The sequence below is a fragment of the Lissotriton helveticus genome, chromosome 3_1 (genome assembly GCF_964261635.1).
Source record: "Lissotriton helveticus chromosome 3_1, aLisHel1.1, whole genome shotgun sequence".
In the NCBI taxonomy this organism is placed as follows: Eukaryota; Metazoa; Chordata; class Amphibia; order Caudata; family Salamandridae; genus Lissotriton; species Lissotriton helveticus.
In genome coordinates this window covers 1,924,698,219-1,924,725,656 of record NC_136061.1, presented here as the reverse complement: position 1 = coordinate 1,924,725,656, position 27,438 = coordinate 1,924,698,219, and positions in this window count along the sequence as shown.

Genomic DNA, 27,438 nt, shown 5'->3' with positions numbered 1-27,438 from the left:
ACGGCTGGAATGCCAGAAACCGGTCCTCGGAAGCTTGTTTCCGGTCCAGGGAAGACATGGTTTGGCAGTTCGGGCTGGACTGTTCCCATGAGGCACAGGGTCAGACTGATTTGCATATAGCCATGTCTGAACTGGGGTGGCAGAGTGGGCTAAAGAACGGTGATGGATTAAACCCAAATCTTTTGACTGGGTGTGAGTGTTTGATTGATTCAGATGCTCCGTCCATCACCACCCCCTTTTGTACCGCTTTTGGCCGCCATAAGTGTGGCAGGGTATGCTCAGACGTGAGTCCCTTGCTCACTTTGCCACTGGATTCAAGCAAGCCGGGCTGAAGACGGCTGGAATGCCAGAAACCGGTCCTCGGTAGCTTGTTTCCGGTCCAGGGAAGACATGGCTTGGCAGTTCGGGCTGGACTGTTCCCATGAGGCACAGGGTCAGACTGATTTGCATATAGCCATGTCTGAACTGGGGTGGCAGAGTGGGCTAAAGAACGGTGATGGATTAAACCCAGATCTTTTGACTGGGTGTGAGTGTTTGATTGATTCAGATGCTCCGTCCATCACCACCCCCTTTTGTACCGCTTTTGGCCGCCATAAGTGTGGCAGGGTATGCTCAGACGTGAGTCCCTTGCTCACTTTGCCACTGGATTCAAGCAAGCCGGGCTGAAGACGGCTGGAATGCCAGAAACCGGTCCTCGGAAGCTTGTTTCCGGTCCAGGGAAGACATGGCTTGGCAGTTCGGGCTGGACTGTTCCCATGAGGCACAGGGTCAGACTGATTTGCATATAGCCATGTCTGAACTGGGGTGGCAGAGTGGGCTAAAGAACGGTGATGGATTAAACCCAGATCTTTTGACTGGGTGTGAGTGTTTGATTGATTCAGATGCTCCGTCCATCACCACCCCCTTTTGTAACCCATATAATGAGCAGAGGGTGAAAGAAAAGCTATTAGGGAGTTGAATCTGAGTGATGGCCCACCTCCCTAGTGAATCTGATTTGGTGCGTGGATTGCTGATAGCAAGTCTTCTGTCAGTTAAAATTCCTACTCCCTTTGTTTTGGCTCCTTGTGTGGTAGCACCCACTACTTTAAACCCTAATGTGTTTAGTAGGTGTATTTGGGACTGTTCTACGTGGGTTTCCTGTAAACATATGATGTTTCCCCCGAGTGTTTGCAAACCCATGGCCACCTTTTGTCTCTTTGACGCGTCATTCAAGCCACAAACGTTGACTGAGACAATTCGTAATGGTTGTAACCTAGCCATCTACGGGGTATGCCAATGCCCGTCTGGATTCCATGAGAAAAAGATGAAGTAAAGCTAACCAGAAAGTTTTGTGTATCTGTGTGTGTGTAGTTAGTACCTGTGTGTGCCTCCGGAGAATTCCTTAACAATGTTGAAAAGTTCCTTGGTGTTGTTGCCCCTGGTTTCAAAGTGCGTGACTAGGGCTGTCTTCTTTGTGCCCTCAGCAGGCGGGGGTAGAGTTTGAGGGAGGTTTTGAAGACTACCCAGATGGAGGTGTTGCTGCTGGCGTGCCATCTCCTCTCCAGCTGTTTGCTGTCTCTTTTCTCTGTTCTGAGTTCTTGGGCGTACCAGCTGGCTTTTTTGGAGGATTTTCTCTGGATGTTGCTCTTGATGGGAATGATGCTGTTGGTGCAGTTGGTGATGCAGGAGTTGCAGTTCTTCACTCCCTGTTCAAGGTTGGTGGCGGTAGTGGGGTTGGAGGTGTAGAGGGTATCTGTCCAGCTAGTCTCTGAGATTTTGCTCTACCTCCTGTAGGGGTAGCGCTGGTTGCTTTGGGGCTGGCAGTGAAGGGGGTGAAGATGCTGAAGTGGATGATAGAGTGATTGATCCATGTGAGTTCTGTGACGTGGATGTATTTGATAAAGTTGCTGAAGGTGAAAATGGGCTTCAGAGTGTGTCCTGTGGTGTGTGTAGAATAATGTTCGATCTGGATCAATTAGAGGCTGCTCAAACTGTCGAGTAGGTGTGCTGTGTTGATGTCATTTGGGTTGTAAATGTGGAACTTAGGTCACCTAGGAAAATGTAATCCTTGGAGTTTAAGGCTTAGGGCCGCAATGAAGTCTGCAATGGTGTTGCACTGGGGGTTGGTATGTGAGGGTGCCTCTGATGGTTGTCATGTTGTCCATGTGGAGCTTGAAGTTGAGATGCTGTAAGGGGGTGGTGTTGTCAGTGGTGGTGATGCACCGTATGACCTCTTTGAGGATTATGAATGTTCCTCCTCCCGGCTTATAGGTGAGTGAGTTTATATCTGTCGGGGATCGCTGTGGCAATGTATGGGGGGGATGTGGGGTTGAGCCAGGTCTCAGTGAGGAAGACGATGTTGGGTGCGAGGGTGACGATGAGGTCCCATGATTCAGTGGATTGTCTGCATAGTGAGCTTGTGTGTTGAGAAGGGCGCATGCGAATGGGTGTTTTTGTTCAGGTGGTCTCTGTGGTGTGTTCGGAGTCGGGCTGGTTGGTGGGCTTGTGTGTGTGCTGTGGCCTGTGAAGCAGCAGTGGGTGCAAGTGAAAGGTCCTATTGCGGAGCTTGGGTTTGCGAGGTGGCAGTGTTTGCTGCAGCTTCCGCGGTTGAGGGTATAGAGCTCATCGATGGTGTATCTTCGAGGAGGTGTGGGGTCAGGGGTCATGGCGCTAGGCACAGTGCAGGTCTTGATGGATGCAGATGGGCTTGCCTTTGGCGCACCAGCAGCACACCGATGTGCAAGTCCGCTGTGAATGGTCAAGCTGCAGCCTGAATTAAGTAGGTCCTGGGGTGGGCGGGTCTTCTGTTGGCAGGAAGAACTGTGAAATACGAACAGGAAGACCTGGGTAGGAACTGTCACTGAATATGTCTGGAACAAGCAGGAACTGGAGGCCACAGGCAAGTGGCAGGCTAGGTGTCCAGGTGTCTACAAATGCAGTTGCGCTGCAGCCTGCATTAAGTAGGTCCTGGGGTGAGCGTGGCTCCTGTTGGCGGGAAGAACAGTGAGTGGGAAAATCTGGGCTTGAAAATCCGGGCAGCGATGGTGTCACTGGATCAGTCTGGAATAAGCAGGAACTGAAGGTCACAGGCAAGTGGCAGGCTAGGTGTCTATGTGCCTTTGCAAATGACATGACACCTTGAGGAGACGAGACAGATATAAGACACCTGGCACTTAGAGTGAGAGCTGGCTCCCATGGAATGGGCCTTCAGTACACACCTTAAATCTACAAGTGGAGACAAGTCAACCTCAGGTGATCTATACTCAAACTGGGCCATTTAGTGCATATATAGAATAGATGGTACATGCACCAGAGAGTTTGGACGGTGGACTAGAGTTAGACCACTTTGTCATCTGGCATTCTGTACCCACCTGATACTCATGTGCAGTTTGTGTTTCAACAGCCAGCCCCTGTGCTGACTGTTCGAAGCCTGTCAAATCACATGCTGCCACAGTTGATACATGGTTTTATGCCACACAGTGTCGCACATAAGGGGTTTCCAATTCAGGTGTGAGTGAAGCTGGGCTCCAATTAAAACCTCCCCAGGGCAGGGAAGATTGAGCCAGATGAGTTCCTTATTTGTAAGTGTAAGGGTAGCTGTGGTTGTGTAGACAGAGCCAGGGGTGCAAATCCCCGCTCGCCATGGCTGCACCTCCTTGCCAAGGCCACGCCCCCTTCTCCCTGTGCACTCACACAGGAACAAATCGCTAGGTTGGCAGGTCTGCAGTGCTTCTGGGGGTGGCTGCTTGATTTTCAGAGTCTCTGGTTACCATGACAATCACCAGGTAAAAATAGTCTAGTCACCACTGAAGGAATCTTAGGTCAAAAGACTCAAGAAAATAGATCAGACTCGACAAACAAGAAAAAGGACTTCAGAAACAAAGTGGGTAATTCACTGTCTACAAAGGATGGTTAATGCACCACAGCAGGATAGGGCCCCTCGTGCAGAAGAGCTATGCCCTGTAGGTTAAACATTAATTACAGGGAAGGATCATTAGCCGAAAGTCAGTCTCTGATGCTTTATTGTAGAGTTTTATTCTCCGCTTTATTTTAAAGTTTTCATTCACCTCTTCCATTTCAAAACCACGCCTCTCCCCGGGAAATTATAATTACTCTCCATTTCCCCCGTCATTGTTCACTTCTTATTATTAGCTCTTTCTTTCCCTGCCGTTATTTCCTTTCCATTATCTCTCTCTATCACATTCTGTTGCTTTTCGTATTTTCCTCCCTCTCGGATTATTTCTTTCACTCTTCCCCTTTTCTGTCACGAACTCTCAGTTACTCTAATCGCATCTATTGTCGCCACTCTACGCATGCGCACTGTTTTCTCTTTCATTGTATTCCTGCCATTATTTCATATGGTTTGGCAGTAAACCCCTTTCTTTCACCCTGCGTTTTCTTCTCCTCCTCCGCTTTCTTCTCTGCTGCGGATCATGTCTACCTGGACTCATGGCCTGAACCCTCTTTGAATGGTAACACTGCATTCTGCAACTGTTCTGTCCTCTCTCACACAGTGGAAATATGCATAATTGTGAACCTATTTATTAATAGTGAACACCCATAACCCATCCTTCCTTCTGAACATCCCTGGCAGGAAACATCCTTTACAACGGAACCGCTACAACGCGGTACCGTTACCACACAGTTTTAACAACGAAAGTCATTACAACGACTTTCGCTGGAGGGCGCTCGAGGATAGGGGATAGTTTAATTTACTATCCAACACCTTCCCTACTATCCACGGGGACTGGTGTTGGAATAGTAAATTCAACTATTCACTATCAGCGCCCCCCCAACGCAAGTCGTTGTACCGTCATACATCCGTTATTAACAGTGTTTAGAATTGGCCGAAGTGTCGTATGAAGTGTTATATATAACCATACTAAAATAATTCACAAGTGTACTATCTAAACCTTAAACCTTACTGAAAGTATGAATTTGTACAACACTGCTCATTTATCCCTAAGGTTGGCTTTTAAACAGAGAAATATTTCTCTTGTTCAGTGTCTAGGTTTTACCAGAGATGTCACTAAGGGCCTGATTTAAAATGCAGAGTACTGCACTGAGACATCTCTTACTATTGACAGGATCTTCTGTGACGGCAGTTCCTGTCAACGTGTTAAGAGACGGCTGTGTCAAACATGACAGCGACCTGTCAAAGTTTGTTACTTTAAAAAAAACAAAATTCGAAAGCAGGGTTTTGTTTTTTTTAAAAAAGCAAAAACGATTGACCCCCACAAAATAGGAGTTATCTCCTATGATATAGCAGGTATTATTATTATTTTGTATTGTCTCACAACCAGGTTTTACTTTGCGAACAACAACAACAAATAACATTGTGCATTCTGAGTCGGGTGGACGGGGTTCAATCAAGGCTAGACAGGGGAAACACAAATCTGAAAGTAGGAGTAATAGAAAGACGGCAAAACCGTCACAAAAGGGAGAAGGTCGGAACCTGCAAGGTTGAATTAAACGGGAAGGGAAGGGAGTGTCCCGTGGGGAATTTAAGACTACCAGCCTTTGTATTTTAGTGCGCTGACGTTTGTTGCACCAGCCCTGGGCTTCCCAACTAGAGTCTCGGCCACCAGCACTCTTTGTTTTAGAAAGTAAGCGCTTGGGCAGCCACAGCTCTTAGCTCTGCTGACACAGTTTTACTTTCTTGGGCCAGCCCTTCATTAATCTATCATCTGAATGTTTATTCATTGGCAGTGGCGGCTCCTCTGCTAAGGTGGAGAAGGGTCGCTCCACTTCTCAAAAGGAAAACTAAAATGATCACGTACCGTTATTATCATTTTAGTTTTCAGTGACTCTCTGGGCAGGGCAGGGCTGGGCAGGAGGGAGTGGACTGGTTTGCACTCCTTAAGTGTGCAAACCACACGTGGCGGGCCCTCTTGGGCCGTCCAAACAGTCCTGTGCACTTTGCATCTTCCCAACCAGGCTGCATTACACAGAGTGGGGAGGAACATGCAAAGGCTCCCTGTCCCCGTCTGAGCGCTGATCAACAGTGCTCGGACCAATCACAACACTGAATGGCTCATGGGAGCCTGGGAGTTTCCTCCTGCTTCCTGCTGCTAGACGGAGACAGGAAGAAGAGGAAGGAGTAAAGGCGGTGGCCGGCTGTCACAGGAAAGTTTTTTAAAAACTTTTTTGCCCCCCCCCCCCATCTTCACCACCTGGGTCTGGTAACAGCCGCTACTGTTCATTGGTTTTGACACAGGGTCTTCTATCGCCGCCTTTAAATCACAGTTCACCACCTCACCTGATCTGTGCTCGTGGCCAAGCATCAACCATCCAGCAGAGGGGTGTCAGCGTGTGTACTCCATGTAGGCTTTTACATTGTTAAACCCATTAATTATTCTCGAACATGTGGGATCTTTGAAAGCTTCAGCTAAGTAACCACCTAAGGTTGCAGGTAGTTTTTTTACACACTGTATGGGGTGTCTTAACACTGTGTATAAGTTCAAAACATGTAGAAGAACAGGTGCTCCTAGGTGTGGAAAGAATCAACAAATAATCGGTGGTGCTGGAACAGTTTTCAGAGTGGGGGTGCTGCTGTAGAAAATGAGCCAAATCCATTCAGCAGGAGAATGTAGGGTTGTAGTATGGGTCCAGTTGTGCATTTCGGAGCACATTGTCCTAAATATAAGAGTAAAGCATGGCCTAGTAAGGTAGTGTCGTTTACAGAGAGCACATTTACACTGAAATGTCATTTTGAAATGTCCATTAAATTTGCATTAGACATCCAACTTGCTGTTAAGTACATAGGACGCACTAACAATACTTTGGAAATTTGGGTTCTGTGCATATTTATCACACAAGTAAATTATCTTGGTCTGATGTCACCTATTAAAAGCTTTGTTTCCACCACACCTCAGAATTAGAAAAAACATCATAAGCCTCATTTACAAAAGTAATTTTATTCAAATATTTTATCTTCAGTAGTCATTTTTTTTCTTCACTTGTGGCTGATATATTTTGAAATATTTGTAAAGTTAATTTGCAGGTATTTCAATTTTGTTGTGTGTTAGAAAACATATGTGTTAAAAATGGGGTCTCTAGTTAACAGACGTATCTGCGCTGTCCAAGCAGGGACCACAATCCTAGTCAGGCTAAGCCTGATACACACCTTAAATTAACCTGTGCTCATACTCTGGTAGCCTGGCACGGAGCAGTCAGGATTAATTTATGAGGCAATTGTAAAGTATTTGTGCAACTCTTAAAACAGTAAAACAGTGAAAACACCACACAATAATAGTCCACACAGATTAGAAAAAGAGAGCTTAATATAATGAACAGAACAAGACTAAAACTATAAAAATCCAATAAGTAGAAGCGGACTTCTGAATTTTTAAAGAATATCATGAAATATAGTGCTTAGAAACATAAAGTGCCAACCGAGGCTATCTGGTCGCACTTGACCGGGTCAAATCTGAATATTCAGGCGGTCGGTGATGGAGCGCGGGTTGGATACAGGGACCAACCTTGTCTCACTGAAAAAGTACCTTGGAATGCTTGGATGGAGGGATACATCGACGTCGAAGACCCGATGCGAGGAGAAGAGGAGGCGATGGGTCGGTGTTGATCCCTTCGGATGCAGGCAATGTGTTGGTTCTGATCTGCACAGCCAGATATATGTCATTGTCGACCCCTTCTCGATAAAGGTGATGCATCATTGCCAAGCCACGCAGTCAGCAATGCGATGTCCTCGTAGGCAGTGGCGATGCGTCTGCATCGAGGTGAGATGCTTTGGTTCCGACCACAGCAAATTTGATGATGAATGGATTTTAGCAGAAGGCAGCCAGGAAGCACACTTCCAAGGGCCCAGGACTGGATTGGCACCACCTGCAGTCCTTGCAGCAGCACAGCAAACCTTCTTCATGGCAGAATGCCCTCAGGTCCAGAAGTGTACTGATGTGGTGGTGTCAGGGGTCCAGTACTTATACCCAGTTGTGACTTTGAAGTAGGGAGACTTCAAAGGGAGGCATTTGAGGAGCACAAAGCCCCTGCCCTTCCTGTCCTGGCTCCAGACTCACTACAGGGTGGTATGCAGCCCTTTGTGTGGGGACAGGCATAGCCCATTCAGGTGCAAGTGTCAGCTCTTCCCTCCCATTCTGCCCAGAATGACCCATCAGGATTTTAATGACCCATCAGGATGTGGGTGGCCCATCAGGCACAGTTAATCTCCCTACGTGTGTGGTTATCTAGAGGGAATGCACAAAGCGCAGCTGTCTCCCACCCCAGACATGTATTCAGAGACAGGCAGGGGCACAGAATGGTTAAAATAAAAAAAACTTCCTAAAAGGGGCATTTTCAGGCTTGAAACTTAAAATACAACTTTACCATAAGTTGTGAGTTTAAATTGTGATTCCAAAGACACCAAACTCATAATATCTATCTTTTCACATTGGGAATTACTCTTATAAAATGTAATAAGGTATTCCCAATGTTAAACTTTGGGAGTGATAGGCCTTGCAGTAGTGAAAAACAAATGTAATAGTTTTTCACTACGAGGACATGTGACCCTTGAAAGTAAATGTCCAACTTTTTAAATACACTGCACTTTCCCCTTAAGGCTGCCCATGGCCTACCTTAGAGATGGCTTATATGTATTAAAGAGGTAATGGAAGGTTTGGGCCTGGCCAGAGGGTTAACTTGCCAAGTCGACATGGCAGTTTAAAACTGCACCCCACAGACTCTACAATGGCAGGCATGAGCCAAGTTTGAAGAGCTATTGACGTGCGTGGCACAATCAGTGCTGTAGGCCCACTAGTAGCATTTCATTTACAGTCCCTGGGCACTTGTAATATACTTTACTACACACTTATAAGTAAATTAAATATGCCAATATTGTGGATAAGCAAAATGTCACTATGCTTTAGGGATAGAGCACATGCACTCTAGCACTGGTCAGCAGTGGTAAAGTGCGCAGAATCCTAAAGCGAGCAAAAATGAAGTTAGCAAAACAGTAGGTCAGAGGGCAAAAAGTCAGGAGTAACCATGCCAAGGATGCCAGGTCTAACAATTTGGCATACTTTGGCCTTTTCCTTTCACACTCTCTGTAGCTCAGGAGTATTATCACTTGGTTGCAAAATGTACTCATTGAAGTAAGAGAAGGGAAAAGTACACATCAATCGACATATTAAAAATGAATTAGAAGCAATTTGTCAGAAGACACTGAATGACATTTGATCTTTGACTTTCAACGCACAGAAAATGTTACAAGATAAAACAAATTGAAAAGCCTCTTTATAGGTCACCCTCCTTTTAAACTCCTGCAAGGTAATTCAGCTCCGGTGCCCCTAGTTCAAGAGTCCCTGTGAATAATGTGTATGAGAGCGAGTGTTGGGAGGATGGGGGGTGCCAAGTTGTTGAGGAACACTGTGCATGTGCTGGCAGATGTGAATGTGCTAATATTGTGAATATTAATAAACTGTTCAAATCTACTTTTACAGTGCATGGAATTTGTTTCACTTTTCTCACTGCTACAGATTTAAATATATCTGGAAAGTCGGGGGCGCTAGAGGGCGCACACGCGGAATGGCTGCTTAATTAGGTAGCTCCCGCTCCTTGTCCCAATATCCTTCAATTATCCTCTACCACAGGCGATTAAACTAACAATCTTGCCTACCATCCGACGCAGTTGCCTGTCCCCCGCAATCGACCCGAAGCCTGAGCCGTTTGATGCATCGAGGCCGGCGTGAGCTCCGTCTGAACTTTTGCCGGTGACGTCCTCGGAGACTGCGGGCTGAGGATGACGGCAGGGGAGGACTGCGCGACGCCGGGGCTTGGCGCGAGGCGGAAGGCCCGAACCACGCCTGGGGTCTCGGTATCCACGGAGTAACATCTCGATTCCCGGTGGCTAGTGCGGACAGCGGAAAACGGAGACAGCTGACCCTTATCGCCTCGCACGCTTGACCTGCTTCTGGTGGCCCCAGCGCCTGTGAGGGGTGGCCGTCGGTCAGAGTAAGGCTCGGAGAGACGGATCGGCTGAGAGGGTGCTGCGGCTGCCTCCTTGACCTGGCCAGCGTTGGAGGACGTCGGGGGAATGCAGCTCTAGCCGATGCACGGAACGAGGTGAGAAGCGCTCGAGGCCAGCGGCAACCCCCACCTCCACGATTGTTGGCAGACGGCCGAGGCCCCGGACTCCTGGCTGCCGCTACCTCCCTATCACTTTTGGCGCGAACCTGAGCCTGCATACTCTCTTGACTTCTAAATGCGCGGCGACCCCTGCCCCTGGGATCCCATCGACTGTCCCGCACAGTGCCTGATGTAGCGACCTGCTGCTGCTGCCTGGGGTGGCTTGGGCCGGCTCATGCCTTTCCACTGAAGTTCTCGTGCCGCCTCGATTCCTGGGCCTTCCGCAGACCATCGCTTTTGCCGTTGATTTGAAGGCTGTACGCTGATATTGGAACTCCCTGTACACCATGTGCTTGTGAGCACGGATCTCGCTGATTGTTTTGGCCGATGCCCATCTCCTCTGGCGCCCTGGGCTGCGTGAGCGACAACTGGCGCCTGACCCCTCCCGAGTTACAGATCCCGTGATTTGGAGAGCCTGCACCCAAAATTAGTTACTGCTGAGTGTGCGGGTGGGGAGCCACCTTCCTTGACATTGCGCCGGCTGCTGCGGCTGACACAGTCCCCAGGTGGGACGGGTGGGGGTGGTGGGACCTCGATCGGAGGCCGGGATGGTGCGCCCCGAGAACCGCCAAACGAATATCAGCTTCGATGGTGCAAAAAAGGGCACGAAGACAGCGCCTGCTGAGCCCGGCCCTAGCGACATCAACCCGATGGCCAATGCCTCTCCTTCCAGGGAACTGGATCTACATCGGCTGTTCCAAGAGATGAGGCAGGGGTTTGCCACTGTCGTGGAAAAAGTGGACGGAATGACATCTAGGCTTGACGCCCTAGTCCATAAAGTGGATCGCCACGAATATTGGATAACATCCACAGAACAGAGAATTTCAGATAATGACGATGTCACGGCGTCCCACACCACGCAATTGGCCTGCATGGATAACTTGCTCAGGGTCATAGCAGCCAAGAATGAGGACTTGGAAGCCCGTAGCAGACGCAACAACATACGCGTCACGGGTTCCGGAATCCACGGACACGGGCAGAATGGAACTTTATGTTGAGAAGCTCCTCAAAGGCTCGGTGGGGGAAGATGCGTTTTCGCCACAATTCATTGTTGAACGAGCGCACCGATCGTTGGCACCTGTCCCCAAGCCCGGACTGCCGCCTAGGCCGATTATCGCTAAACTGTTGAATTATCGAGACCGGGATGTCGCGCTGAGGGCAGCCCGGACGCAACCAACCCTGCAATACAATGGGATTACATTTTCCATATATCCAGATTTCACTCCACTGGTGCAGGAGGAGAGACGCAAGTTCATTCTTGTGAAGAAGAAATTACGCGAAGCTCAGTTGGACTATGCCTTACTCTACCCGGCGAAGCTACGGGTCACGCACCAGGGCATACAACGCTTTTTCACGAATCCCCAAAAAGCTGAAGCCTTCCTGAAAACTGTCCGCAAGGCTAGCAGGGGTGACCGAGCTGCTGAAGAAGACTTGGAAGACGGTGACCTCTCCTCGGCGGCAGATGGACGCTGACCGCATACGCTGGCTGAGACCAGCTCCCTTGGAACTTTAACTTGTTATCCTGAGGTCCTTGCTTCGGGATCACGTGGTGACATGGACTGCGCACTGTGCAATAGCGCTGCTTCACATCTCCAGTGGTAATGTATTCCGAGGACCGCTTTCCCGTCCCTGGCCTCCGCCGAGGGCGGTATAGTATAGGAGGCCATCGGCGGGCGAAGTGGCTGTGCGCCCTTGATGTGGTTTCCCCATCGGGTGTTCCCCATCTTCACAGTTAAGTTGTCGAAGTTGTTGGTAGGGGGGGGGGAATGAGGGTGGTGGCAGGTGGCTGCTGGCATGATTGGGATGCAGTAGTGGGAGGGGGTGGGTTCGTTTTGGAGAGGGGAGACTTTCATATGGAATGGTCGATCGAGTCACTAAATGCTATTCTAAACTGTTTTGTCTGGATGGTACGGTCATTGCACTATCACTATGGTCAGACTGGTTTGTACTGATGCTTAGCTATCGATGGCGACTTTAGGGTCTAATACACAACTGAATTGCATGTCATGGAATGTTAGAGGGCTTAACAATGCCAAGAAATGTCGGGATGTCATTGCATATCTTAATAGACACAATGTTCACGTTGCCATCTTGCAGGAAACTCACTTGTCATCACACGCACGGGCCACCTTCGCCAGCAAATGGGCTGGCATCCGTACGTTCTCCTCTTACTCCACATACGCAAGAGGGGTTACCATCCTTCTCAGACACACGGTCCCGTTCCAGAAGTACGGAGACCTGACAGACAGCGAGGGATGTTATGCCTTACTATGGGGGTGCATGGGCCACGACACAGTCACATTCGTTAACTGTTATGCCCCTAACATAGACATGCCTACCTTCTTTACTACGCTTTGGGGCAAAATCATGGACATGGGGTCCCGCCATATCATCCGGGGGGGGGACTTTAACTTGGCTACCATACCTCATCTAGATAGAGCGGATGGAGCGAGTCATTACAAACCTAGAGCTAGAGAGGCGATGGAGGGAATTATTACGGAGGGTGCACTGCTGGATATATGGCGACATCTTTACCCAACAAGGAGGGAGGGCACACACTTTACACCGCAGACTGGCACGTGGGCATGACTAGACTACTTTCTTATCACTAGAGAGATCACTTCGGAGGTACTGGGGGTCACACACTTGCCAAGAACATACTCTGACCATAGCCCTGTCCTGTTGCGCACCTATGTCCCTGGGTGGGATAACCCTAGGCCACAATGGAGAATGCAGCCGGCGGCGCTGCTGGACAGCTTGTTCCGTACCGAGTTAAGGGAGGAAATCACTGACTTCTTTTCCAGAAACAAGGGGTCAGTGGACTCGGTCAAACTGATCTGGGAGGCCTTCAAGGTTACCATCAGGGGCTACTGTATCTCTAAAAGTTTTGGGGTCCTATGGGACATACAGAACACTATTCGAACGCTACACAGGGAACTGAAAGCATTGGAACTCAGAATGGTAGGAGATGATAGCCCTGACATACACGCAAAATTTAGGGACACTTTATTAAAATACGAGGAGGAAGCTAACAGGGAGGCTAGATTCAGGGGGAAACACTGGCAGGCCAGAAGATACTGCGAGGGTGATAGACCGGGGAGAGCACTGGCGGTATTAACGCGGGCCTCACGCGACCATAACACCATCCTGGAACTCACTGACGGCCAGGGACACACGATAAGGGACTCGGATGCACTGCTTGACGCTTTTACAGATCACTACCACACACTGTATACCTCTGATATTACTGAGGCTATTTCCTATGCTGACTTCCTGGGTGATGTGGCACTCTGCTGGCTCAGTGATGGAGACAGAGCCTTCTTAGCGGCCCCTTTCGAGCTGGACGAAATCCGCGATGCCATCATGTCACTTAAGAACGGCAAGGCGCCCGGACTCGATTTCATTCCTGCTGAATTCTATAAAGCCTACATAGATATCATGGCCCCGGTCCTCTGAGAGGTGTACGATGAATCGCTGTCTGATGGCATCCTACCTAGCTCCATGCGGGAGGTAGTCATTACTTCACTCTTGAAACCGGACAAGGACCCCGGTTCATGTGGTTCGTACCGCCCACTCTCCCTCTTAAATTGCGACGTTAAGATCCTTGCGAAAGTGCTGGCCACTCGCCACTCCGTCAACTGCATCGAGAGGGAGCGGTGCAATGCCTCCAACGTCAACTTGATGTGTCACTGTATGCCGACGATATTACGCTTTATGTCAAGCACCCTGACCTGCACCTTAATCCCGTATTAAGAGAATTCATGGTGTTTGGAGGGACGTCGGGGATACACATTAACTGGTCCAAATCGTAGTTCTTCCCTCTTACTGATGCGGTCCCCGATTTCCCCCTTGATTACCCAATGGAGTGGTGTCGAACAGAGCTTCGATACCTCGGCATACAGATATCACGAGACAGAGAGGAAACGCTTCGTTCCAATTATGGTGTGGCGATCACGAAGCTTACGGCCACTGTGGACCGTTGGATAACCCTGCCGCTTTCCATGGCTGGCAGAGCGTCCCTTATTAAAATGGTGGTCCTGCCCCGCTTCCTATACCTCTTTCTCAATATCCCATACTACCCAGGTGCATTCTTCTTCAAAACCCTAAAATCAGAACTATGTCGGCTATTCTGGGGAGGAAAGAGCCCACGCCTGAAATGGTCTGTGCTGACTCAACCTTACGATACTGGAGGCTTTGATGTACCTGACCTCGAGGCTTACTACCAAAGTGCGCAGGCGCACTATGCGTACCACTGGCTGGCGCCAACGCCCTTCATGCCTCAGCTGGCGGTGGAGGATTGGATTGTGCATCCCATACCACTCAATGGACTACTCCATTGCCCAGAATGTTCCATTCAAGCGCCGAACACTTCCGTCTCCTGCACCTTGGAAGCGTGGCGCCGCATTGCCAAGAAGCTCTCCTGCGGCTTCCCATACTCTCCCAAGTTGCCACTAGCGTATCATCCTGACCTGAGTCTCCTACAGGAAAGAGGCTTTCGGGTGCTTTGCGAACGGCTGCGGATCTTCTCATGGGGCGATTTATTTGCGAACGGGAAATTCAAATCTGCAGAGCTGTTCTTTACTTCCCATAGTCACACCTCGCTTGACGTATTTTACTACTTAAGACTGCGTCAGGGGATGAAGGATATCCTTCCTGAGTTCCCTGATGAACCCGAATCCCTCCCCCCACTTCATTTCCTGCTTTGTTCTCGGGAAGGGACACATTTGGTCTCGGCCTGTATCGGCAACTCCGATCGAGTGCCAAGCTACCTGAGTCAGGAGCCCGAGCTCATTGGTGTGCTGACCTAGCCGTCGAGCTCACCGACGACCAATGGCATTACTGTTGCACCCTTACGGCACGCATATCAGCCAGCTGTCGCCTTAAAATGATACACTACAAATTCTTGCAACGGCTGTATTATACGGCAGTGAAAAAGTACAGATTTCGGTTTACAGATAGTGACAGATGTGAGCGTTGCCGTGCCGAGCATGCGGGCTTCCTGCACTTGGCCTGGGAGTGCCCTTCTGTTAATTTATTCTGGCAACAAGTGACCGATGCCCTAACAGTGATGGCCGAGGAATCCATCGCTATGGATCCGCTTATTACACTTCTTGGGCACACTCTGCACATCCCTGCATCCTGCAGAAAATTCATAGATATCGCTTTGCTATTGGCGAGGCGCCGAGTGGCGTGTCGCTGGGGGTGGGGCAGAGCGCCTAAATTTAAAGATTGGTTGACAGACATGACTTACTGTCAGGAACAACATGCTACATTTGCTGAATTATTACCGATCCCTAATCAGCCAAAGGATATCTGGGGCCCTTTGGTTGGCTATCTGTTGGCCCAGACCGATGATAGTGATAATCTAGAGGAAGGACATGTTGGTGGACAGCTAGACTGACGACCCCTAGGGATAGGGAACACTGCCTACTGATGCATACACAATCTACTGCTCCCCCCTGGCGAACTGTCCTGCTTGTCACGCTACTGGCAGCTACCGGGCAAACTACTCTACCGCATACTGTTGCGGCACATTGTACACGCAATTATTGCCGCGGTTTCTTACCCATCACATAGCCCTCGTCGCACTACTCGTGCAGCTACGCCCCTTTCACTATCCTTGCCGACACACTGCAACACTGCACTGGGCCCTAATTCACCAGACACACGCGTCATACCGAGCCCGCTGATGTATCGAAGCATAGCAGTGATTGACCAGGAACCCGATTGCTGATCTGTTGGCCTGGACATCCACATTCCAATGTTCCGTCAGGACCTCTCTGATTTGTTTACTGTTGGGGAATTGTTTCAAAACGACAAAAAATGAAAAACTTGTTCTACTGCAGTAAATCCTCAGTCACGTATACTCTATGTTTCCTACATTGGATATTTGACTTTCATTGCTTCATACTGTTGTGCGCCACTGGGCCTCCGGGATGCCGGTTCCAAGGCTGTGTTATGCTACCTACAACTTTCCTATTGCTTGGGATAGAACTCTGCCGGCCCCTGGGTTGTAGGCGCTCACAGCAGTGTACTGTACAAACTATACAATAAAGCAGTTTGAACACCCAAAAAAAAAATATATATATATATATATATATATGGAAAGTCTGCAGTACCTCCCAGAAAAACTGTGAATTTGCTTCGACTCAGGACTCCATTATGAGTTCCCTGTTAATTCCGCAGGGAGATACTAGGATGGGCAGAGAGCATCTGGGGTGTGTGCAGGCTGTAACCACCTGATTGCGCCCAACATCGCCTGGTTCCTTCCTAGTTCCATCCTAGTCACTGGCTAGTGACCCAGACTCTGTCCCCTCTGCTTTCAGGTACTTCACATCTTCGATCCACCCTTGGATCCAACCGGACTCTTCTCTCCTGGCCGCCTGTAGCATCTTCATCTCCAGGCTCCATAGATCTACACGACAAAACCCGACACACTTTGGCACCTATGCACCCGCTTCCTGTGGGTGAGGTAACAATCTAACACCGGTGCTCCTGTAGTGGTTTACACCTCTAGTGTCCTAGTTTTAAGTGGCTAAGTTCTAGTCCAGTCGGAAGACTTCCAAAGCAGTAACTTTATAACCTTTACGCACCATTGACTTTGCATTGGTGCATGCGTGGGCTTTTAGCGCTGCACCCGAATCCCGCTGGCTACTCCCGTCCTAACTGCTGTTAGTCCAGTGTAGTCCCAGCAATTCCCAAGGCCCTAGGCCTTACCATTGTTCGTAAAGTGATACTTATACCACTTATTTAGTATTTGGTTTGAGTGGCCACCGGCCCTATCCATAATTGTGCAACTTTTTGTATGTTTAACTGTGCTTTTGTTTAAACGCTTGTGCCTCTGCACTCATAAAGAGTACAGAGAACTATTCTAGTAATAAATACATATATTTTTATAATATATAACTTGTGTGGTGTCCTTTCATTTGATATTACAGGATTGCATATGGTAAAACAGCTGGCTTTACATGCCCTCTTGAGTTTAGCCTAAACCTGCTTAGTCCATACTGCCATTAGGATAGCTTGTCTATAAGGTTGACTTTACAACCAGCACCATAAGGGATTGTTTGGACTGATACAAGGTGCTCACTAGAATAGTGAACATCATACATCAGGCCAACTTCTCACAGAGGGCAGAGCAGGGTGTGAGAGCCCAGGTGAGGGAGGTGGGAGGGCAGAGCAGGGAGTGAGAGCCCAGGTGAGGGAGGTGGGAGGGCAGAGCAGGGAGTGAGAGCCCTGTGAGGTGGGAGGGCAGAGCAGGGAGGGAGAGCCCTGGTGAGGGAGGTGGGAGGGCAGAGCAGGGAGTGAGAGCCCTGTGAGGTGGGAGGGCAGAGCAGAGAGTGAGAGCCATGTGAGGTGGGAGGGCAGAGCAGGGAGTGAGAGCCCAGGTGAGGGAGGTGGGAGGGCAGAGCAGGGAGTGAGCGCACTGTGAGGTGGGAGGGCAGAGCAGGGAGTGAGAGCCCGGGTGAGGGAGGGCAGAGCAGGGAGTGAGAGCCCAGGTGAGGGAGGTGGGAGGGCAGAGCAGGGAGTGAGAGCCCTGTGAGGTGGGAGGGCAGAGCAGGGAGTGAGAGCCCTGTGAGGTGGGAGGGCAGAGCAGGGAAGGGCAGAGCAGGGAGTGAGAGCCCTGTGAGGTGGGAGGGCAGAGCAGGGAGTGAGAGCCTCGTGAGGTGGGAGGGCAGAGCAGTGAGTGAGAGCCCTGTGAGGTGGGAGGGCAGAGCAGGGAGTGAGAGCCCGGGTGAGGGAGATGGGAGGGGAGAGCATGGAGTGAGAGTCCGGGTGTGAGAGGTGGGAGGGCAGCAGTGAGTGAGAGCCCGGTGAGGTGGGAGGGCAGCAGTGAGTGAGAGCAAGGTGAGGTGGGAGGGCAGCAATGAGTGAGAGCCAGGTGAGGTGACAGAGGGCAGCAGGGAGTGAGAGCCGGGTGAGGTGGGAGGGCAGAGCAGGGAGTGAGAGCAGGGTGAGGTGGGAGGGCAGAGCAGGGAGTGAGAGCCGGGTGAGGTGACAGAGGGCAGCAGGGAGTGAGAGCCGGGTGAGGTGGGACAGATAGAGATAGAGACAGATAAAGACATATAGAGACAGATAGAGGCAGAGACAGATAGAGACAGGGACAGACGGAGCTAGATAGGGTCAGAGACAGGGACAGACAGAGACAGATAGAGGCAGAGACAGATAGAGACAGGGACAGACAGAGCTAGATAGGGTCAGAGACATGGACAGACAGAGACAGATAGAGGCAGAGACAGATAGAGGCAGGGACAGACGGAGCTAGATAGGGTCAGAGACAGGGACAGACAGAGACAGATAGAGGCAGAGACAGATAGAGGCAGAGATAGATAGAGGTAGAGACAGACAGCGATAGAGACAGAGAGACAGACAGACAGAGAGAGACAGACAGACAGAGAGAGAGACAGACAGAGAGAGAGACAGACAGAGAGAGAGACTGACAGAGAGAGAGACAGAGGGAGAGAGGGAGACAGACATAGGGAGGGATGGAGACAGACTGAGAGAGACAGACAAAGGGAGGGAAACAGACAGAGGGAGTGAGACAGACAGAGGGAGGGAGACAGACAGAGGGAGGGAGACAGAAAGACAGAGGGAGACAGACAGACAGAGGGAGGGAGACAGACAGAGGGAGGGAGACAGACAGAGGGAGTAAGGGAGACAGAGGGAGGGAGACAGAGGGAGGGAGGGAGGGAGGGAGACAGAGGGAGGGATGGAGACAGACAGAGAGAGGGAGGGAGACAGACAGAGGGCAGACGGACGGAGGGAGACAGAGGGAGATGGAGAGTGGGACACAGATAGAGGGAAACAGATGGAGGGAGACGGAGAGAGGGAAGGAAAGAGAGGGAGACAGAGAAAGAGAGGTAAGACAGAGCGGGACAGAGGGAGACAGAGAGAGAGGGAAGGAGGGAGCGAGAGAGAGAGATAGGAGGGAGACAGAGAGAGGGAGGGAGAGATAGGGAGAGAGAGAGAGAGAGAGAAAGAGAGATGTGTGTGTATGCTGGTCTGTTGGCTCAGTGGATGAACGCGTCAGCTGCAGGGGCCTGTGTTCAACTTCATGGTCACAGTTTTTTTCTTTCTAGCCCCTTCCCCCTCCCCCACAGACCCCGCCTCCACCGGTGCGGACCTCTACCACAAACCACACTGTAAATTTGGCCCCGAGAGAAAGTTTGTGAGTACCCATGCGGTAGACTGAGCTGTGTGTGTGAAAGCTGTGTGAGTCTTGCTAAGCCTGTATCGCTGTGCTGCGGTGACCCCATATACCAGGAGGGGCCACTTCTAAAGTTGCTGCTGAAAGAGTGTTGAGACACGTAACCCCAGTGATGGAGGCATTTACACTGGCGAAGTCTGAGCCCGATTTTCTGAGTACCTTGGCAAATCCGTATGCTAGGAAGGGCTGCTGGGAGCTATGTTGCCAAGAAGTTTGGGCCATCGCCAGTGGAAAAGACTGAGGCTACGTTTAGTGGAACGCGCCCGCACAGCAAGAAAACTGCCCTTGACTGACCCCCTGAGGCCCTTAGAGGATGCTGCGGGCTACAGCGCATCCTCGCTGGGCTCCAGTTGGAAGCTGAAGAAAGGATTCCGCCACTCAGCCCACTCCCCTGCTGGGGACGGCTGATATACCGGGAGCTGCTCTGATAACTGGAGAAGCTGGCAGTGCTGCTCAAGAGGGAAAGACTGTGCCACGAGATGCTGCTGCATGGCCTGCCAGCAGCCTGATTTCTCCAAGTAGGATTAGAACTTGTGCGTGCCTACACCGAGGACACGGCTGCGACGCTGAATGTACCTTTGCTGCAGGAGCGGGCAAGACACTGGCAAAGATGCTCTGGCACCATAGACACCTTTGACTAATTCTTGAAGAGTCAAAGGGCAACTCTTGAGTATGGCCTAATAGTAAGCATTCCCTGGATGCGGCCACTAGTGAATGGGGAATAACCCCGAACACGCTACAAGGAAGAGGATAGAACAGGGATTTTCCTGACAACTGCAGAGCCCTGACCTCAATGGTACTGTGTTATTGCTTATGCATTTTGTTATTCCTTTGCATGTGTTAGAGATAAATTACTTATTTTTCTCGTAAAAGCAAATATTTGAATGGACCTTCATTTATTGTTCTTACTGTTTGCACTTTGAGTTATGAGTCGTGTTCACTTACTTGTATCCACACTGCCCACTTCAAGGCCCCCAAGGGAGCCTTTGGCTGCTTGTCCACAGCTACTACTAAGAATCAAGTGCTGAAAGGGTACTTGGGCCAGTTGCTCGGGATCCACAGCAGGTCGGACCCTGGGACATCAGGAGTAAAAGGCCTCAACCACCACAATTTGGCCCAGTAGCCTCTGCGTGCCCCGTAACCCTCTGAAAGAGGTTCTGACACCAAGTCTGAGGCGTTTTGGCGACTGGATTTTTGGGCCCTTAAATTTGTTTGGTGTTCTTGCACCTGAGAAGAATAGGTGTGGAAACACTGGGCAACTTATAATTGGGCAGAGCAGTATCCCACCCTTAATTGCAGAGTCATGCGCTGCAGGAAAACATCACTGTCTATGAGGCGAGAAGATTAACGCTTTGTGGCTTAATCTAGTGAGATAGGCAAATGTCACATTGTACAAGGGATGGATAAACTGGAAAAACTTAAGGGGGAACACTCACCCTTCTCCCCCAACCGGGCGGAGCAGGAGGTCTCTATCAGAACTCTGCATCTGGGCTGCAAGATTAAAAATAAGCTGGATCCAGTTCCCCACAAAGGCTAAATTGAATGTTTCTACATTTGTAAACATTACTGCCAATAAGATGCAAAGTTATGCAACGCGCGCGTTAGTGTTAGTTTAATATTAGAAACTCATTTTCACTGCCTCGCTCCGACGGAACAGTTACCTCAAAGCGTTTGAGAACGGGCCAATGATTTCTAAAGTTGTGGTCCAGGGACAGGGAGAGGGGCAGGGTAGGAACACTGGGATCGAGGGGCAGAATCAGAGAGGACAAGGGCAGGATTAGGGCAGGGGCGGAATAGGAGACCGTTAGGAGGAGGGCAGGACTGAGGGCAGGTGAGGAATAGGAGAGATTGTTAGGAGGAGGGCAGGACTGAGGGCAGGGGCGGAAAAGGAGCGAGTGCTAGTAAAGCTGCATGGGTGGTGGGAAGGGCAAAATAAGGGACATTAGTGCAGTGGTGTAGCTAGAGGGAGGGGGGGTGGTGGTCCGCACTGGGTGGCACTCTTTTGGGAGCGGCGCAGATGAGCAAGTCATGTCTGTCGACTGCCACCATCCCCCTACCCCCCCAAGAACAACTCGGCTAAACCCCTCCCCTACCCACCCTCCGTACAAGTCCACTGTTGATACGCCACTGCATTAGTGGGAAAAGGGGTAGGACTGAGGAAAGGGACAGGTTAAGGACAGTGCTGGGGAGAGATGTATGACTGCTTGAGGAGCAGAGAGCATTGAGATTGAGAATGAGGCAGATTGGGACAGTGCTAAAATGAGGGGCAGGATTCAGGGGAAGAGGAGAATAAGGGACAGTGCTGGTGAGAGGGGCAGGAGTGAGAAGAAGAGAAGAATAAGAGACAGTGCTGGTCAGAGGGGCAGGATTAAAATGAAGAGAAGAAGGGACAGTGGAGGGGAGAGGGGCAGGACTGAGAAGGGGGGAGCATAAGGGACAGTGCAGGGGAGAGGGGCAGGATTGAGAGCAAGAGGAGAATAAGGGACAGTGCAGGGATGAGGGGCAGGACTGAAAAGTAGAGGATAATATGGGACAGTGCAGGGATGAGGGGCAAGATTGAGAAGAAGAGGAGAATAAGGGACAGTGCAGGGGAGAGGACAGGACTGAGAAGAAGAGAAGAATACGGGGCAGGGGAGAGGGGCAGGACTAGGAAGAAGAGGAGAATAAGGGACAGTGCTGGGATGAGGGGCAGGACTGAGAAGAAGAGGAGAATAAGGGACAGTGCAGGGGAGAGGACAGGACTGAGAAGAAGAGAAGAACACGGGGCAGGGGAGAGGGGCAGGACTAGGAAGAAGAGGAGAATAAGGGACAGTGCTGGGATGAGGGGCAGGACTGAGAAGAAGAGGAGAATAAGGGACAGTGCAGGGATGAGGGGCAGGATTCAGAGCAAGAGGAAAATAAGGGATAGTGCGGGGATGAGGGGCAGGACTGAGAAGAAGAGGAGAAGGGACAGCGCTGGGATGAGGGGCAGGACTGAAAAGTAGAGGAGAATAAGGGACAGTGCAGGGATGAGGGGCAGGACTGAGAAGAAGAGGAGAATAAGGGACAGTGCAGGGATGAGGGGCAGGACTGAGAAGAAGAGGAGAAGGGACAGTGCTTGGATGAGGGGCAGGACTGAGAAGAAGAGGAGAATAAGGGACAGTGCAGGGGAGAGGACAGGACTGAGAAGAAGAGAAGAATAAGAGACAGTGCTGGTCAGAGGGGTAGGATTGAAAAGAAGAGGCTCTGAGAGGAGGGGCAGCACTGAGGAGAGGGGTAGGATAAGGGATAATCTTGGAGAAAATCACAGAGTTAATGGCTGTCCTCGGGATAAGGGGGGGGGGTTGAGATTGCCAAAGCAATGCCATTGGTGGGGTGAAGTAGGAAGGGCTAGAATCTGAGCACTGATGGGCAGTGGAGTAGGATGGGAAGGCAGACGAAGGGGAAGAATCAAAGTCTCAAGATGACACCCTGCCAATTACAGTCACGAGACCCTGCTCTTAGATTTTCCATCCGTCCTAGGCTTTTAGAAGAAACCCGACCAACCTCCTCAACGACCTCACATTCTAATACTTTAATAGCCTATTCAGCAGGAATGACCCTATAGTCACACACTTCTTGGCCACCTAACTAGCAATCGTTTTATGGATGTTCGGTTTGGGTAGGGACAAATCGGTTCAACGTTTTAAGAAAAACACCGGGGTTAGGTATGCTACCCGACACCAGTGGCGGCTCCTGTAAATAGAAAATGGTGAGGCGCCAAGGCACGCGAACCACAATATATTCAGGAGCACCGTCACTGCGGCTTTTCTCCTAGCTTTCCACGAGCAGGAAGGAAAAGGAAGGGCTTCCTTCCTGCTTGTGGAATGCATCTCCAACCAATCTTGGAGCCGCTCTCATGCTGGGAAAGCAGCTCCAGGATTGGTGGGAGCAGGCTCACCCTTGGCTAATTTTGAGGCTGGGGGCCTGTGCCAGCAATCCCCAGACTGTTTCACAACCTTTGAATTTCTGGGTTTACAGTACACATGTCGGATGGGCCGGCTGTCTTGCGACGGCCAGCCCATATGACATGCGTACTGTCGACCAGTACTGCCATCCTGCTTTTGCCGGATTCAGCGCCACCCCCACCCTTGCGCTATACACATTGTGAGCCAGTGCGGTGGCAAATAAATAAAATGGCATTGACATGCCATTGTACATATTTTATTTGCATGTTGCACTCACCGCAGGCGGGGGGGACGCTCCTTTGCTCCCGAGGTGGAGCCCCCCCTGCCCAAGCCCAACATATTTCTGAATTTTCTCGTGGGCTGTTTAGTTACTTTTACCCTGGGATTCAACATTGTGAATAGCAATGTCTTGTAGGCAAGACTTATTGCCAGATCCACATAAACACTGCCAACTTTGGAACTAGGAAATCAGATTCAAGTCCCAGCTTTGGCCCAGCATCGTGCGGTTCTGGCCAAATCACTTAATTTCCTCCTGCCTTAAAATATGAATGTGACCTTGTGTAATTTTACCCGGTGATTTTGGAAAGCGCTACCATTCCATTAGCCTGAGTTTGCGCAGTATGGCACTACAAAAATATATACATATATATTTGTCAAAACAAAACCCTTTCAGGCATAGAGTGATTTATTTTTTATTTTTATCCTCATTTGCCTGACCCACTCTTATTTAGCCTCCAACTGCCATCCACGCAATCAAGGTGCAGGGTTTCCTCTGCACCCAGTACTAAAATTGGTGGGGACCGGCAAGAGATGGCCCGAAGAGTATTGTGGGAAAAGACTCCAAACTTGACGTTTTATTCAATTGAACTAGCCATTCGAAGCCAACTGGGGGGGCCTAGTTCTGGAGTTTCAAGGCATAATCATAGGACCGGAAAAAAAAAAACCCCGGTTATTGTCTCCAGCGGACCAAAACGTTCCAAAAAATACGACTACTTTCGCCACCTGATCTCCTCATATCTGTTTTAGAGGTTGCGTAGAGAGACGACAGCCAGTTTGCGTGTGTTGGTGCTAGATTTTCAATCCAGACCTTGCATATCTCTCTTCTTGCAAGCAGTATGGCGTAGAACAGAAATGTCCTTGCGTGACCCTTTATATTGTTGTCCCATCCAAATATAATCAAGGAAAGTGAGATAGAGATCGAAGTGTTAAGGATGGAGTCCAGGGTTACTTTAACTTCATTCCAAAACTGTGATATGTTGGGGCATTCCTTGAACATGTGAATATCTGAGGCTGCGGTATGGCCACATTTGTTACATTTTTTGCCTGGGATAAATTTGGATAGTTTTAACGGTGTAAAATATGCTCGATGAATTGTGAAGAAGTGATTACGCCTTAGCCATGCAGGTTTGACGCATTTATATAGTAAGGTAGAGGAATTCTGCCAGGTTTCGATGCTCTGAGTACCCAGATCTGAGCCCCATAGTTGTTCCGGGAGGATGAAATCTCCATCTATCTCTTCTAGCAGGCACCAGTACCACTGCGAGACCTCTTTACACCCTGCTGGTTTCGTTACCAATTTCTCTTCAGTGATACTATACTTCCCTAGTGTTACCCCAGACCTGTTTGATGCCTTAACCCAACTATCTAATTGTAAAAACTTAAACCTCGAGAGCTCTATCCCCCACTGCTCCCGCAACTCCTCCCAGGGCCTCAGTGATTCTCCTGTCAACACTTCTCCCCATGTTAGTATCCCTCCTGCTCTCAACGGTATAGAAAGCCTGTCGTCCCAGCAAGAAGGCAGCCCTGGGGATTCCCAAATGGGTGCGAGGTTGGAGTAGTATGACAAACTCAGGTTCCTCCTTATATGTGACCATAACTTCGCTTGGGACATAACAATTTTTAATTTAACTTTCTTAAAATATTTCTGTTCTCCAAACTTAAACATGTAGCCGTTAGTTGGTAATCCAGCACCGATCAGCATTGCCTTAAACATAAGGCCTATTGATGTATTGGATGGCACTTTTAAGAGCATTCTCGAATGGGATAGTTGGAATGCCCACGCATAGTATTGCAGATCAGGCAGGGAAAGACCCCCCTTTTCCCTCCTCCTCCTCAGCTTTTTCCATGATATTCTTGCTGACTTGTATCCCCACACGAAAGAATTAAGCTCTCTCTGGCATTTCTCTAATGCTGTTTTATCAAATGCGAGAGGGATCGTGTTAAATAAGAAGGTAAACTTGGGAAGGATTGACATCTTTATCAGGCTTACTCTACCTAGGATAGTCAGTGGAAGATTAGACCAAGATTTTAGTGATTTTTTGGTTTCATTGAGAATTCTCTCAAGATTAACTTGGGCAATTTGGGCGATATCTTGCACTATCCGAATTCCCAAATATCTCATTGAGTTAGATATATTTAACCGTACGTCAGGGATGTTCCATGCCATGATGTCAGTTTTGGTTGAGTTTATCTCATAGCCCGAGATACGGCCAAACTCTTCAGCTCTCTTAATCACTACTGTGAGTGCGATCTCCGGGTCTGAGGTAAAGACCAAAATGTCATCTGCATACAGGTCTACTCGCTTTTCCCACTCCCCGAACCTAAAAGATGGAATAGAATCTTCTCGTCTAAGAACTTCCGCAAACGGTTCTATATATAGGTTGAAGAGGAGGGGGGAAAGCGGGCAGCCCTGTCTTGTACCTCTAAAGATCCCGAGTGATTCAGACAGTGTACCATTTATTAGAAGCCGTGCTGTTGGTGATTTATATAGGAGCTTTATTGTTCGACAGAATTTCTCCCCTAAGTTGACCTTCCTTAAAACGTCATTTAAGTAGGACCAGTTTACCCTGTCGAAAGCTTTAGCCGCGTCTAAAGTGAGGGTTGCCAGCGAGATAGAAAAAGCTGAGGCGATGTCGATTGCACCCACTAGGTCGTATGTTAAGTCGGAAAGCTGACGCCCTTTAATAAATCCCTTCTGGTCTTGATGGATTATTTCCCCCACTACTGAGCCCAATCTAGCTGCCAAGATGGAGGCGAATATCTTGTAATCATTATTCAATAATGATATGGGACGGTAAGACCCACATAGTGTTGGATCTTTCCCAGGTTTTGGAATCAAGACTATAGTAGCCTCGCTCCATGATCTAGGGGGGTCGTTGCCGTCCTTCAGGATACCGTTGAAGAGGGCCGTTAAGGAAGGGACAATTGTATCGGCCAAGGCTCTATACAATTCTCCAGGGAGTCCATCAGGGCCTGTAGCTTTGCCATGTTTTAGTGCAGAAACGGCCTTTCTAACTTCTACCTCAGAGATGTCCATTTCTATTGCCTCGCTTTGTGTTTGCGAGAAGTGTAGAAGAGATATCTGATCTAGCCATGTATTCCTTGCCTGTTGGTCATCTATGATGTCTTCCCTGTATATTTCCGCAAAGAACTGCGTGAAGGCAGTACTAATTCCTACATCTGATGACCTGGGCTCATTTTCCCCCTCAACCATAATCCCTCTTATGAAATTCTTAGCTTGGTCTGCTTTAATCCTCCAGGCTAAAATCTTACCCGCGGTTTCTCCGAATTCGAAGCTGGATAATTTACTCGCCTCCCATCTCTTTGAGACCCTTTCTTGTAAGATATCTTCCATCTGATTTCTGAGGTCTGACATATTTTTTTGATCTTGTAGTGACCCGGTTGTGCCCCCAAGCCTTTGTTCGACTGTCTCCATCTCCTGTTCAAGGTTCTGGATTTTTAATAGATAGTTTTTCCTCATAAAGGAAGCTCTGTTGGTAATGCAACCTCTCAGGTATGCCTTAAGAGTTTCCCAGACCAAAGCAAGAGAGGTCGAATACAGGTTGATATCTAAAAACATCCTAGCTTCGGAGTTGAGGTGTGTCTCTGCCTCTTCAGCAGCCCGTACTCCTCCTGCTTCATCGTGTGGGCACATTTCTACAAGGTATGTTGTAGGGTGAACACAGCATGCTACTCTGCTCTACCCTCCTGACTTTTTGCGCCACAACTCCCCTTCTAGCTTGTGACTACATCGTTTCTTCATAACAGCGGCCATTTTGTGGAGTTTTTCTGCGCAATGCTCAACATCTTTCTCTCACTTGCCTACAACCCTCTGTGGAATAACAATTGACCCCCCTGGGTCTCATATATTATGGACGCTTTGCTGTTTCTTTACCGCCCCATTACTGG